We start from the raw sequence: 13,661 nt of genomic DNA on the forward strand, positions 1-13,661 counted from the left end.
TCCCCTTAGATGATTGCTTAATAAAAGCAAAAACTCTTGAATATGTTATTCTTGCTACAGCTTTCAAATCTAGAACAGTAACCACCACATAGTGGAACCTCAATAAATAAATTATTGAATGAGTTCACTGTTGACCAAGTATTGATACTGAGCTACTTCTAATTTAAAGGAAGATGAAGAAGGATTTGAAATGTTTTTAAAGTTTCTTTTCTAGCAAGGGCCTTACATGTGAATTTTACCTTGGGGTGACTTCAACAAAAAGTTTCCTATTTTAATATCAGGGAATGGTTAGCCCAAGGGTCAATCAAACATATATGCCAGTGTGTCCACTCTGAAAATGAAGAGTCCATTCAGTGGTTGAAGCTATTTCATAAGCAAATGAGTTTCATAGCACTGAAGTTAATATAATGTCACAAGAGTAATATGTGCAATGCTGAAGGGGCCAATTGATTTTTATTGCCATTAGATTCCACTTTAGAAGGTGCACATGCATTAAGTTTCATATTTTAAAAGAGGAAATGTAGATGCATAGTTTTCTTGGATCTGTCTGAAGCTTTCATTTTTAAAGGTAAAAAACACATATTCTAAGCAAAATTCTGCTAGAAAAAGATTTAGGAAATATAAGTAAGTAATTTATTTCTAATGAAATTGCAAGGTTCCCATTTTACCTTTTCAGCTAGCTTTTCCTAGATTCTGTTTTTAATTCTACAGTCTACCCAACACACATGGTCTCTCCTCCAACACACACACGCATACACATACACACACACACACACACACACACTCATGCTGAGGTGTGGTTTTCAAGGTCCTATCGTGTTTAGCAAATATTTCAAATGAAACGATATGTTCATCTGTTACACTGATTGCCAAGATTTCAGCACGACAGCAAACATTATTTGGGGGATAGAAGCTAAAATCACAGCTCACTCTTTTCACCGTCTGCAGTGATGAACAGATGCACATTCATTTTTCACAGCAATGTCCATTACTTGGGAGCTGTGGACTCCTAGAGCATTAGTGTCTCAGCCAGCCATGCCTGATGGCTCTGTGGTGGAGACAATTGAGCCACTCGGTTACAGAGAAGTCACACCAGGTCCCTGGCCTGTAAGGGCTGCACTAATGTGTGTGCTTCAGAGATGTGGCTAAGGTAGGAGTTGGTGGCAGCATGATTTTTTTTTTCTGTTATGAAGGGCAGCAGAAGAATGAGTAGTAGAGGAAGGTTTTGGCTCCGGATATATTGTGTGGATATATTATACTGCCCACTGATGAATGAATAGTATGTGAAGGCCATCCTGTATTTCCACAGCTAAGAAACTCCACTAAGGTTATTTTAGAAGCATATGCTGATTAAAGCGCACGTGTGCACACATGCACACACACACACACACACACACACTCATACACACACACACCCCACAAATTTACGGTGGGCCCCAAATTTAAAATTGTCTTATGTTTGCACAAATGTTGGTGGTCTTCAATAAGAAGTTAGCTTACTTAATTCAAATAATTTTTAAAAAATGAGTCTAAAATCATATTCTCACAAGAAGTAAGCAGCAAACTTCCTTATAATAATAATGTCCTTTCTACAATGATCCTGGTTTTTTGTCCTGGCTATCACAAATTACCACAAATCTAGTGTCTGAACACCAAACAGATTTGTCTTCTTACAGTACTATATGTCAGAAGTCTGACTTGGGTCTCACTAGGTTGAAATTAGAGTGTCAGTAAGACTGCATTCCTCTCTAGAGTTCTGGGAGAAGATCCATTCCCTTGTGTTTGCCAGTTTCTAGAAGGCCACCTACACTGCTTGGCTCTTGCCCTTTTCTTCATATTCAAAGCCAGTGTCAATATCTCTCCCATCCTACTTTAGCCATCACATCTCTTTTTCTGACTGTATCCCAGAAAAGTAGCAGGATGATTCTAAGGACCCATGTGAATGAACTGGGTCCACTGGATAATCCTGGATAATCCCCCTATCTCATCTTTCTTTCTTTCTTTCTTTCTTTCTTTCTTTCTTTCTTTCTTTCTTTCTTTCTCTCTCTCTCTCTCTCTCTCTCTCTCTCTCTCTCTCTCTTTCTTCTTTCTTTCTTTCTTTCTTCTGTTTTCGGCAGACGCAACATCTTTGTATGTGGTGCTGAGGATCGAACCCGGGCCCCACGCATGCCAGGCGAGCGCGCTACCGCTTGAGCCACATCCCCAGCCCTCATGATTCTTAATATTAAGTGTGTCATCACACAATCTTTCTTTCACAATGCAAAGTAACACATTCACAGGTTCTTGGAATGAGGATGTAGATATGTTTGGAGGGCATTTTTCTACCTACAAAAACTATATAAGATTCAGTGGTGTTGTATAAAATTTGCCTCCATCCTTTGAGCATATTTATTCGTGCAGAGTTAGTCATTAAGGATGCTAGCTTTGGAGTTAATCTGGATTTGAAACTTAACCAATTCATTAATTCATTCATTTATGCATTCATGTAACATATATTTACTGTTTTATTAAGCTTTTTCAATACAGTGATCAAAAGATCTGACAAGAATAATTATAGAAGGAAAAGTTTACTTTGGGACTCATGGTTTTAGAGGTCTCAGTGCATAGATAGCTGGCTCCAATCCATGGTGCTTGAGATGAGGCAGAATATCATGGTGGAAGAGTGTGGCGGAGGAACACAGCTAAGAATATGGCACCAGCAGGTAGAGAGAGCAGAGAGCATTCCACTAAACCAGGACAAAAATATCTATCACAAAGGCACAGTCTCAGGAACCCATCTCTTTCAGCCACACCCTACCTGCCTACAGTTACCAAGAAGTTAATTCCCTATGATGAGAATAATGCACGGATTAGGTTAAGTTTCTTATAACTTAATCATTTCACCTCTAAACCCTCCTGCATTGTCTCACATATGAGCTTTTGGGGGACATCTAATATCTAAACCATACCACTCAATGAATGCCTACTAAGTGTTAAGCTTTATTCCAGTCCCTGGGAATATGACAGTGGATAAGACAAATTTGCTGCCTAAGAGACATTTATATTGCAGTAGAGAATACAGATAGTATATAAATTAATATATTATATAATTTCAGATGGGGATGAGTACCAAAGGATGAATGGTAGGACAGACTTAGGCTATCAAGTGTAGAAATCTCTCAGTCACTGTAACCATGATGTAATTTGTTCATTCATTCATTCATTCACTTATGTCACCATCAAATATGACATTGGGACACTTATAATTAATAAGGCCTTATAAAGTGTTTTTGTTGTTGTTTTGTTTTGTTTTACTTTTCAATACTGGGGATCAAAGCCAGGGCTTTTCATATGCTAGACAAGTATTCTGCCACTAAGCTACACTCTCAGCTTATAAAGGGTTTTAATATACCACCTACCTATTAATAACACATAAATATGATATAGTTGGTGTTTTTCTACTTTGTGAATGAGAAAACTGTGGCTCCAAGAAATTTAATGACTACTTGTGTGATTTTGTTTTATCATGTGGGAGTGAATAAGACAAATAAGACTAAAAGTTCTGGAATACCATTAAAATTAAACTTTAATTTTTTTTCCTTTTTTTACTAAGGTAGGGAGTCACACCTTTGTATGCTGTAGAAGAGAGAGTAAAGACTGGGCTGGGGTTTGAAACCCTTAATTTTCCTCCAACCCTGAGATAATACAATTTCTTTGAGCTTCGACTAATTTTCTTTTGATCATTATGGGACTATTCTATCTTTGATCAATCATTTAAATCTGTGTTTACACAGGCTTAGCAGAGGGAAGAGTTAGACAATTACCCATGCCTTGGAACTAATTTAAACAGCCTATTCAGGGATGCAGCTCATTCTCTATTATTTCATTCTCTGCTCAGATACAGAAGCTCAATACACACAAGATTGGGTGAAAGGAAGGAGCAGAGAGAGATCAGAGAATCCATGCAAAACAGAGGTCTCTCAATGCAGTGTTTTGTTGGTGGTGATGTCCTTTGTGGTGAGGGCTATTCTTTTTTATTTTGAGGAGGGTCATATTTTTTTTCCTTTTGGTTAATTAGATGTGCCTCATTACCTATATACATTCATTACTTGAATATGCTTGCCATAGCATATTTTAGAGAGAATTTGGATAGAAATGGATTCATGACTACCACAGAAGAAAGGGATAAAGCATATGAGCCTTCAAATGACTACCTTTTAAAATATGTGTCCTATGATTTCATTTTATGTCTTTATTTTGCTGTCCTAATCACCTTGGTCAGAGATTATATTGCCAGGTCAGCTCCCAGTTGAGCGTTTGGGACAGATACTGCCATGGGGAGTTAGTGAATCCCACTGATTAAATCGTATGTATCAGCATGGAGCCTATTCTGTGCCACTTCTACTGTCTCCACAGCTCTGCATAGAGAAGCATGATGATGCTGCTGTCACAGCATACAGCTGTAACACTGTCCTCATATCTTGCCACTGCCCTGTTTCCATGCCAGAATGCCTGCTTTAGTAATTTCTCTTATGGTGAATTTTCTTCAAAAGTTGGACTTTGATTTGACTACTCCCTTCCTCTAGACACTGGAGTCTAGACCAAGGTGTGGATTTTCTACCTACGGCTAGGGTGGCCAGCCTGCCAAATCGTATGGAAGCCTCCTAAATTGCTTGAACTCTCTTTTACTTGACCCCTCTGAATTAGATATTTCTTGGAACACTCTATCCTGTCTTCCTACTTACAATTTGTTTCATCTCCTGCAGCTGGATTTTACCAAAACACACCATCCCATTGCCCCCGAGCTTCTGTTTGAATATCAGCTAAAACTTTTGCTTTCAGAATTCTAAGTCACCATCACTAATGATGCCATTTTGCCTGCCTGCAATCTCTAGAATGTCTGGGCCAAATTCTCAGTGCTTCTAACAAACTGGAGGAAAAGCAGTGTGGTTACATAACAAGAGGAATAAAGATGAGTCCTGTATTTTTTTCCAGCTCTACGTCTTAACCTTCCCCCCCAGTTAACCACCTCTCCTCCCCATTGTCTATTCCTGGGAGAACTTCATAGAAAAAGCCAGTAAATTCAAAGATTATAAATTAGTAATTCATAGCAATACTTTAAAATGATGTTTTTCCATGAAGTGTTCGCATGAGAAAATCAAACTGAAAGGAGGGAGGGTGTGGAATAACTAACACAACAATGACAGAACAGGATTCTGAGCGCAATATCCTACTAAATGACACACATAAGGAGCTGGAGCTTTGTAATACCTTTTATATTGCTACCTGCCATCTGGTTGGCAATTGTTAAGCCTAAAATATTCAGGTAAGCTCTATTTTCTCAAATAGGGCGATGTTATGGGGATTTCGGCAGCCTTTTAAATATCATTATATTTCACTGTTTTCCAGAACAAAGCAAACTACTTTAGCAGGATGTTTGCATAGCACACAGAGTTGGGGGAGGGGAGTGCTGAGAAGCACAAGATAGTAACTCTTCACTGGGAAGACTTGTAGGTGAGAGTGAGTTGTTCCATTTATATTTGAGCTGGGAGTTCAGGTTGAGGGTTTTCATTTGACATGGATTGATTCATTCCACCTGATTCCTGGCTAGGAACGGTCTTTGCAGGGAAGAATGATGCCTAAGCATTCAGCAAGGACTATAGAAATGAAATGAGCTCCTCTTTGTTCTAGATGAGGCTCCAAGTAGAGGATCAAGCAAATCATTTCATACATTTTTCTTTTCTTTTTCTTGATAAGACTGTTCATTGATGGTTTCTCCATTCTCTTAGAAGCAATGAGGGGAATAAATGGATCAGATACAGCCTGATGTTATACCATGAACTATGACTTGACTTGAGGTATCAATTCGGACCATTACCTAGATTTTTAAACTGGGGAGAAATGTCTTTTAAATGAAACCTGAGATTCAGGCCTGATGAGCTGACAGAATGAAACATACATAAAGATTTAAACTCCATATAATCCTGATGTCCAAAAAGACAGATACATTTCTTTATGAACCTGTTCATGCAAACATACATTCAATAGACAACCATGGGCACACATTCTTTGCCAGGCACAATATAAAGTGGTGAGAATACAGAAATAAATAAGCCACATCATATTCTCTGTTCCACAAAAGTTTCTAAAATAAGAGTAATGTGAACAAGAGTTAAATTTTAGTTTCAATGTCAGACTTTTTCATCTTCAGACTCCTCATTTTCTTTCTTTATGATTGTATCCATCTTCATGCCTCTAGCAAATTTCTAGATTCCGACTACTTCACAATTTATATTTCCAATTTACATGTCTCTCGTTACTCTAAACACATTGATCAAACTGCCTAATTTGCATGTCCATCTGGATGTCCCAGAAGCACCTCAAACTCAGCATGTCTCAGAACAAATCTTCACTGTCCTCTAAGCCTATACTCCCACCTAATCTCCTGCATTGGTGAGAGATATTCATCTTGGAGTCAGACCTCTCCCCACACTGGACATCATACACATCACTGGTCTTGTGGGTTCAGTTACCCTCTCTTCTTTCTAGCACCAACTCCAGAGACTACAATTTTCCTTGATTATTATTTTGAAAAATTTAGGAATCTCTCAGACTCTTCACCCAGTGTCTCATCATGTCAAACAGAATTATTATTAAAACAAAATTAACCTGGGTATAATCTTATTAATGAATTTGCAGAACATATTCAGATTTCACCAGTTTTTTTTTTCAATCATGACATCTTTCTGTTTTGTTTTCTGTCCTGAGATCTGTCCCAGGAAGCCACACTTCATTTAGCTTTCAGCACTTATTAGTATCCTTCAGTCTGTGGCAGCTCTGTAGCCTTTCCTTGTTTGTTTGTTTGTTTGTTGTGTGTATATGTGTGTGACCTTGACACGTTTGTTTCAAGTTTTCTTTTGAATCCAGAGAAGTTTTGCCACTAACTACATACTCAGTTATACTCAATCTCACACACACGCGCACACACACACACACACACACACACACACACACACACACACTTTTTTTTTCCCTTTTTCTTTTGAGACAGATTCTTGCTAAGTCACCAAGCCTGGCCTTGAACTTGAAATCCTTCTGCCTCAGACTACCGAATAGATGGGATTATAGGCATGTACCACCAAAGTTAGCACACACTTGACACTTAAAAAGAGTACATGCTCATTGTTTTGTACAATATCCCACAATTGGACTTTGACTGATGTTTTCTTATGATTAGTATGAGATCATGAATTAATGGAAAATATACTTCAGGGGCTATGTGCCCTTTACAGTTTATGACAGCAGCCAGTACTCGATAATGACATATGTCACTCACTGGTGATATTATTTCTGATCTCATTGTGAGTCTAGTGTCTGCCAGAATTCTCCATTGTAAAGTTGCTTTTTTCCCTTTGTAAATATTTAGGAGGAAAACATTTCCTGTTTCTGCTTGATATGATGCCCATTATTGTTAGCACTGATCAGTGGTTCTTGCCTGAAGCAATGATTATCTAGGCTTCTAATGATTTTCAGTTTCTCTTGTTCTTTCTACATTCATTTACTGGAATTCTTTAAGGCAGAGTAACTTCCCCCTCCGCTTATTTATGTATTCAATTATCTATCAGTATGGAATCATAGATATTTATTTTCACCTGTTATTTTGTTGGTTTCTCACAGTGTTCCAACTTTACTCTTTGGGAGCTCTTTCAGGTTGGTTTTTGTATGTTTTTATATGTACTCCTCTCTCTCTCTCTCTCTCTCTCTCTCTCTTTTAAAACATTTCCTTCATTCCTGGCACCCGAAAATGTTGCAGATTTATATTTTCTCATTCCTTTCCCTAGAATCTACCAGTTCTGTAAGATTATTTCCCTCTCTTCCTCTGCATCCACTCCCTCCTTCTCCTTCTTTGGAGTGCAGGGAAATGAACCCAAGGTCTTGTACATGCTAATCATGTACTCTCCACTGAACCACATACCCAGCCCTCTAAGGTTCCTTTTGTTGGCAAATAATATTGAGAACCAACATTTTGGTGCTGGTTAGGTGGTTGGTTGCATTTATTGTCTCTCAGTGAATGGGGCTAGGAAAAATATATAAATGTGTACTAACTCATGCACAGATACAGAATTATATCTATACATCCATCTCTCTATTTACCTATCAACCATATATCTATTTAAATTCCATGAGTCCATATTGATACCTCTGACTCTGCTTACCACCTCAGAGTTTATTCCAGTCTCCCCCTTTTTTATTTGAAGTCTCTTTCTCCAAAAGAGATAAATCTAGTACTTGTTATTTTAAATGAATTTGCTTATTTTGAAGTCTAACATGCAAATGAAATTCTTTCAGAATTGTCAACCTATGTCCCTATGATAACATATGTGTATATATTTAATATATATTTAATAGTACAGTGCTTGGGTACAGCTGTTTTTATTCTTATAATAACCTTCTATGTACGCTAAAATTCTTTATTTCTTTGCTGGTGGGACCACCTAAATTTGTATCTTTAGTGTTATTTTTCACCTCTGATCCATTCTTCACATGGAAGTTAGGTTGATTCACCTAAAATAAAAATCCTATTATGTTGCTTCACTACTTAAAATTCTCCAATGTCTCCCTACAGCCCATGAGATAAAAAGCTCAAGTGTTTGGTATTGCATAGAATGTGCTTCCCAATCTGGTTCTTATCACATAGTTATTAAGTCTCTAATGTACTAACCTGATTCAGAATTTTATAAATGTTCAATGAATAGTTATTTTTTTAATTTTTGATTAATACAAATGAACAAATGAGTCAATGACAATTAGCAGGTGGGATATAAAAAATAAAAAGTTAACTTGGAAACAAGAAAAAAAATAGCTAGAATAGATTACAGATCTACTTTGCATTGAGTACTTTATGAAGATCAACTCCTTCAATCATCTTAGTCATTATGAATGCTAAGGTGCAGATATTGAAATCAAACAGACCTGAGTTCAAGTCCCAGTTTGCTACTTAATAGGTACATCTGAAACAAACAGTTCTTTTCATTTGGCAGGACTATTTCATAGGATCAGAAAAGCTGACATGTGGCCAGTGTTTGATTTTTGTTACTATGACAAAATACCTTCTGAAATACTTAACTTATGAAAAGAAAATGCTTATTTTAGCTCACAGTTCTGGAGGTTCCAGTACATAATTGATTGGCTTCACTGCTTTTGGCCTCAGGTGAGGCAGTATATTATGGTGCAAGTGCATAGCAGAGCAAAACCATTCAATTTATGGCTAGGGAGCAAAGGAGAGCAAGAAGGTGACTGGAGTCCCACAATCCCCTTCAAGGACACAATGACCTGGAGACTTCACACTAAACCCCATGTCTTAAAGATTCTACAACCTCCAAATAGTGCCACTCTGGGAATAAAACCTTTGATTACACGTGATTTTGGGAGACGTTCAAGATCCAAACTGTAGAAAGACCTGAGTCAGGATGAATAAGAAAGCTTTTACCATAGACATGTGGACAATCCAAAGAAATGCTCAGGAAAGGTAAGTGGTGCCTAAAACAAAAACTTTTGTCTACTTCAGTCTTTTCCTTGCAACTCTTTTTTATATTATATGCATGTACATTGTGCACAATGAAGCTTTGCAATATAATGCAACCAAAATGACATAAAAACCCAAAATTAGCAGTTTTACTCTTTTTGACTATATCCCTGATTAGCTGTGTAACCTCAGTTATGCCATAGACTGATAAATTCTGTGAGATTCTATTCCTATGAAATTCAAAGGTGAAAGAAGGTGAGGAATGGAGGAGTGAGGTAGAGGAAAGCTGACCTGTGGCAGATAGGCACAGCTTAGTTGCCACAGATCAACTCTAGCTTCAAATCTGTATCATTACCAAGTTTTTGAGTTTTAGTAAACTATATCATAACTAATTCACTATATGAATGATACATCATCCTCCAATTATCACATAAATACTGCCCTGGAGTTGACCAGACAATATTCAATTGTAAAACAACCTAGAATGTGGCCAGCTGTATGTGTCTCTATTAGGTATAAAATCAAAGAAGAAATAGAGTAAAATTCCTACATGAAAAAGTTTTGGTAGGCATGAAGAGGAACTTGGCCCTTGATCACACAATGAACTGGCAGGGAATTATAGAATGTCCTTCCTTGTGGAAACTTTACCCCTTCATCTTTTATCCCCTTCATCCCCTAACTTAAATGATAGGAGGTAAATGTAGTGAATAAACTCCTTAAGAACCATTCTTATTTGATTATTTTGAAATGTAGTATTTGCCTTTTTGTCATTGTGTATCACAGTGCAACTTCACAGAAAATCAAAGCTACAGCTCCCATGTCTATTTTAGACCTCTGCTAGATCACTTCATATGTTCAAAATTCATATTTTACAGCAATTCCAAGACAAGATATTCTCATTTGTAAAATCAAAACCAACATCAACTTTGGACTGATCAAATCAAATCACCATTTAAAATAAGTACCATGGTCATTTCTTTAAAATAGTATAGTTATGTATAAAGTTATAATTAGTTTTTATATTTTGCATCATTTATTCTTCAGTTAGATTTATGATGCTTCTGAATTACTTTGTTGTGGCATTATTGACTCTCAGGGTACTCAGAAATATAGATATCTGTTTTATTCACTTGTAATGCAATCTGCAAAAGAGAGAGAGAGAGAGAGAGAGAGAGAGAGAGAATGAAATAAAGAAAGAAAGAAAGGAAAGAAAGAAAAAAGAAGGAAAGAAAGAAAGAAAGAAAGAAAGAAAGAAAGAAAGAAAGAAAGAAAGAAAGAAAGAAAGAAAAAAGAAAAAGAAAAAAAGAGACATGCAGAGCTGGGTGGCAGTCATGATTTTAGGACCAATGGCAGTTCCTCAATAGGCATGTCACTGCTGTATGTTGATTAGGGCTGTGAATGGTTATGCTATTGTACTGTCAATTTATATATGTTGCAATATTTAAGAGAACAGAAAAATACTTCTAATAGTTATATACCTTAAAGCACCTTCTCTGCCCTCAAAGGTTCTTCAGGCAATGCACTGGTATTCTTTATAGCGATAAGGTCCTTATTATTTAAGACTTCTTAGTAAGCCAGATTTACCAATGTCAAATTACTGGTGAGTCATTTGACCCCATATTTATTTCTAATTTCCACAAGCTGTTGGTAAGAGCTGCTGTAAATCAGGTTGCCATTGATCTTGGCTGCCGCTCATGTAATTCTAAGATGAACCGCCTATGATCTACAGAAAAGGACTGCTGCTCTGAGAGAATGCCTGTGGAAGAAGTTCCCAGGATGGCCTGAAAACATGAATGGGTATTAAATTATTCAGGGAAGAGGAGAGGCAGACACCTGTGTGCATATGTAGGGTTGGGGAAAACCCTGACGTAAATCTATACACCAGAAAATCTAAATGTGTAGAGTGGTGAAATTTGGCCTTCGAGGAAAGATTAAGGAAAATGATAAGCCTGACTGTAATAGGCAATCACTTAAAACTATTGATTTAATTAAAAGTAACTGCACATCCCTGTGCAAGGCACTTAAATGATCCTCACAGTCAGACTTCCTATATTTCATGGTATTTTTATTCCAGTTCTCTGCATTTGTAGCTGAAGGGAAAGCTCTTCAACCTCCCACAGGGCTTTGCCTATTTCTACATGCATTGAAAATATTTGTGAGCCAGCCATCCTTTTCTGAGGATAGCATGCTCATATTGTTTTGATCATCCTTAGAGTGGGGTACAGGAGGGTCTGAAAGACAATATAATAATAAGTATTATTGATTCTAAGACAGTCACAATGCTTTTTGTGTGTTATGTCATACTCAACATCTCTGTGAGATAAGTATTCAGAGAAAGGGCACTTTCCTTTTTTGATGGGAACAGGAGAAGAAAATAATTATAATGAGGTAGAACAGAGTTGGAAGCAGACTCTCCTTATTGCTTTCTACATAGAAAACTGTAAGGTGGAGGGTTTGCTTCCCCCATCTGAACTACAAAGTCAAGAGACAGTGTCTGTCTGGCAAGTATATATCTTGGTATAGGTTCATTCCCTTACACTCGAGAGAGTTCCAGAAATTTGGCATAGAATGGCTAAGTGAATGGTTCTTATATTCAAGTGCTAAAGCTTCTCTTTTTGGATATTGTTTCCACATCTGTAAAATAAAAAAAATCACATAGGCCCTAGTTCAGGGATCTGTTGTAAATGGCTTAGCAGAGCATCTGGTATGTACTGAGTTCCCTATGTTCATTTTGTGACCTGTCAGGTCTTTGGTATTCTTCCAAGGAAAAAGGGCACAGAGTTGAGCTCCATAAATAATGCTTATTATTCAGATACTTGGCTTTTTGTTATCTTAATGATCAAGGGGCTAAATGGTGGTGAATAGATGCTTCATTTAACTGTAGTCATTTGCTGCATTTATAAATCTGTCCTTGTGGGCTGTGGACTCTTACTTCCCTTGTGAATTCAATCATGTAGCACATGGTATTCTCTAAATTTCAAAGATCTTTATAAAATTCAAATGACAGTACCCAAATTTATCAATTTTCTCAGTTAAAATTTTTACACATAAATTTGACTTAGGAAGAGTCATTTTCATCAAAGTTATTTTCATATTTATTAAAGTTTAAATCTACAAACAAGAATATAATAGGACAGTGATAAATTTTTTCAGTCTCTTCTCCATTTTGATTACCAGATAGCATAAAGAAACTTGCTACATGTGCATGCTTTGTCTTTGATGGCCCTACTCTGTAACTTTTCTTTTATTCAGTGGTATCATCTCTCCATCTTTTTTGTTTTTGCATGCTTTCTAAGAGTTATCTTCCCCAGGTTTCAAGTTGCTCTCTGACAATTAATTTGTGCTAACTTAGAAACAACTGATATCAGCTTATCCATAGCATGCCAACAACAAGGGTCAATGTCAACTTTATAGATATGGTAGTATATTTTCAGAAAGCCATTCAACATCAGATAGGATTTGAACATTCATTATGATGCAAGATATTAATAGATCCAGGTGTTCTTTGTTTTCTTGCTAGACTTTCTAGCTCTATTATTTAGTGAAACACTAAGGAATCAACAGGCTAACTGCAATGAATAGCAGACTCAGCAATCAGCAATCATGAAACCATCTAGCTTATTATTTGCATTCTGTTATGCAGTAGGTAGATGAGGGTAGAGAGTATGTGATAAGGCACATTTTTGTTAAGAGTTTTCTCTTCTAATGCAATATGTATGATTGCCTCCCAGTAAGGAAATTGGTTCTACATGCTTAAACACTTTCCAAGTGATGCTTCCCCCTTATGCCTATTCCCATTTCTGTTTCTTAATTGTCTTTCCCATGTAGCAAAGGGCCTCACAATTTCTCTCTTTCTCTCCAACTTCATTATCCAAAAACAGACGTTGGTGTATTTACATTCAGGTTACACTTCCTTTTTCAGATTTCTTATTTTCAATAGTTACTTACTTGCAACTATTTCACAACCAAGATAAACTCAAGTTATACAGTGCTCAGGTATTGTGCTCAAATGTGAAACATATTTGTTTTATGAAAACTGCAATTTAACAGAAAAGCTTGAAATTCTGGTATGTTAGCAAATTACCTAATCATTTCTAAGATGCTTTAGTTCTGTGGTACCAGGGTAAGGAAAAGCTTTGGTTGATATTTTTAAATT

The sequence above is a fragment of the Spermophilus citellus genome (genome assembly GCF_964194105.1).
Source record: "Spermophilus citellus genome assembly, chromosome: 2".
Taxonomy (NCBI): domain Eukaryota; kingdom Metazoa; phylum Chordata; class Mammalia; order Rodentia; family Sciuridae; genus Spermophilus; species Spermophilus citellus.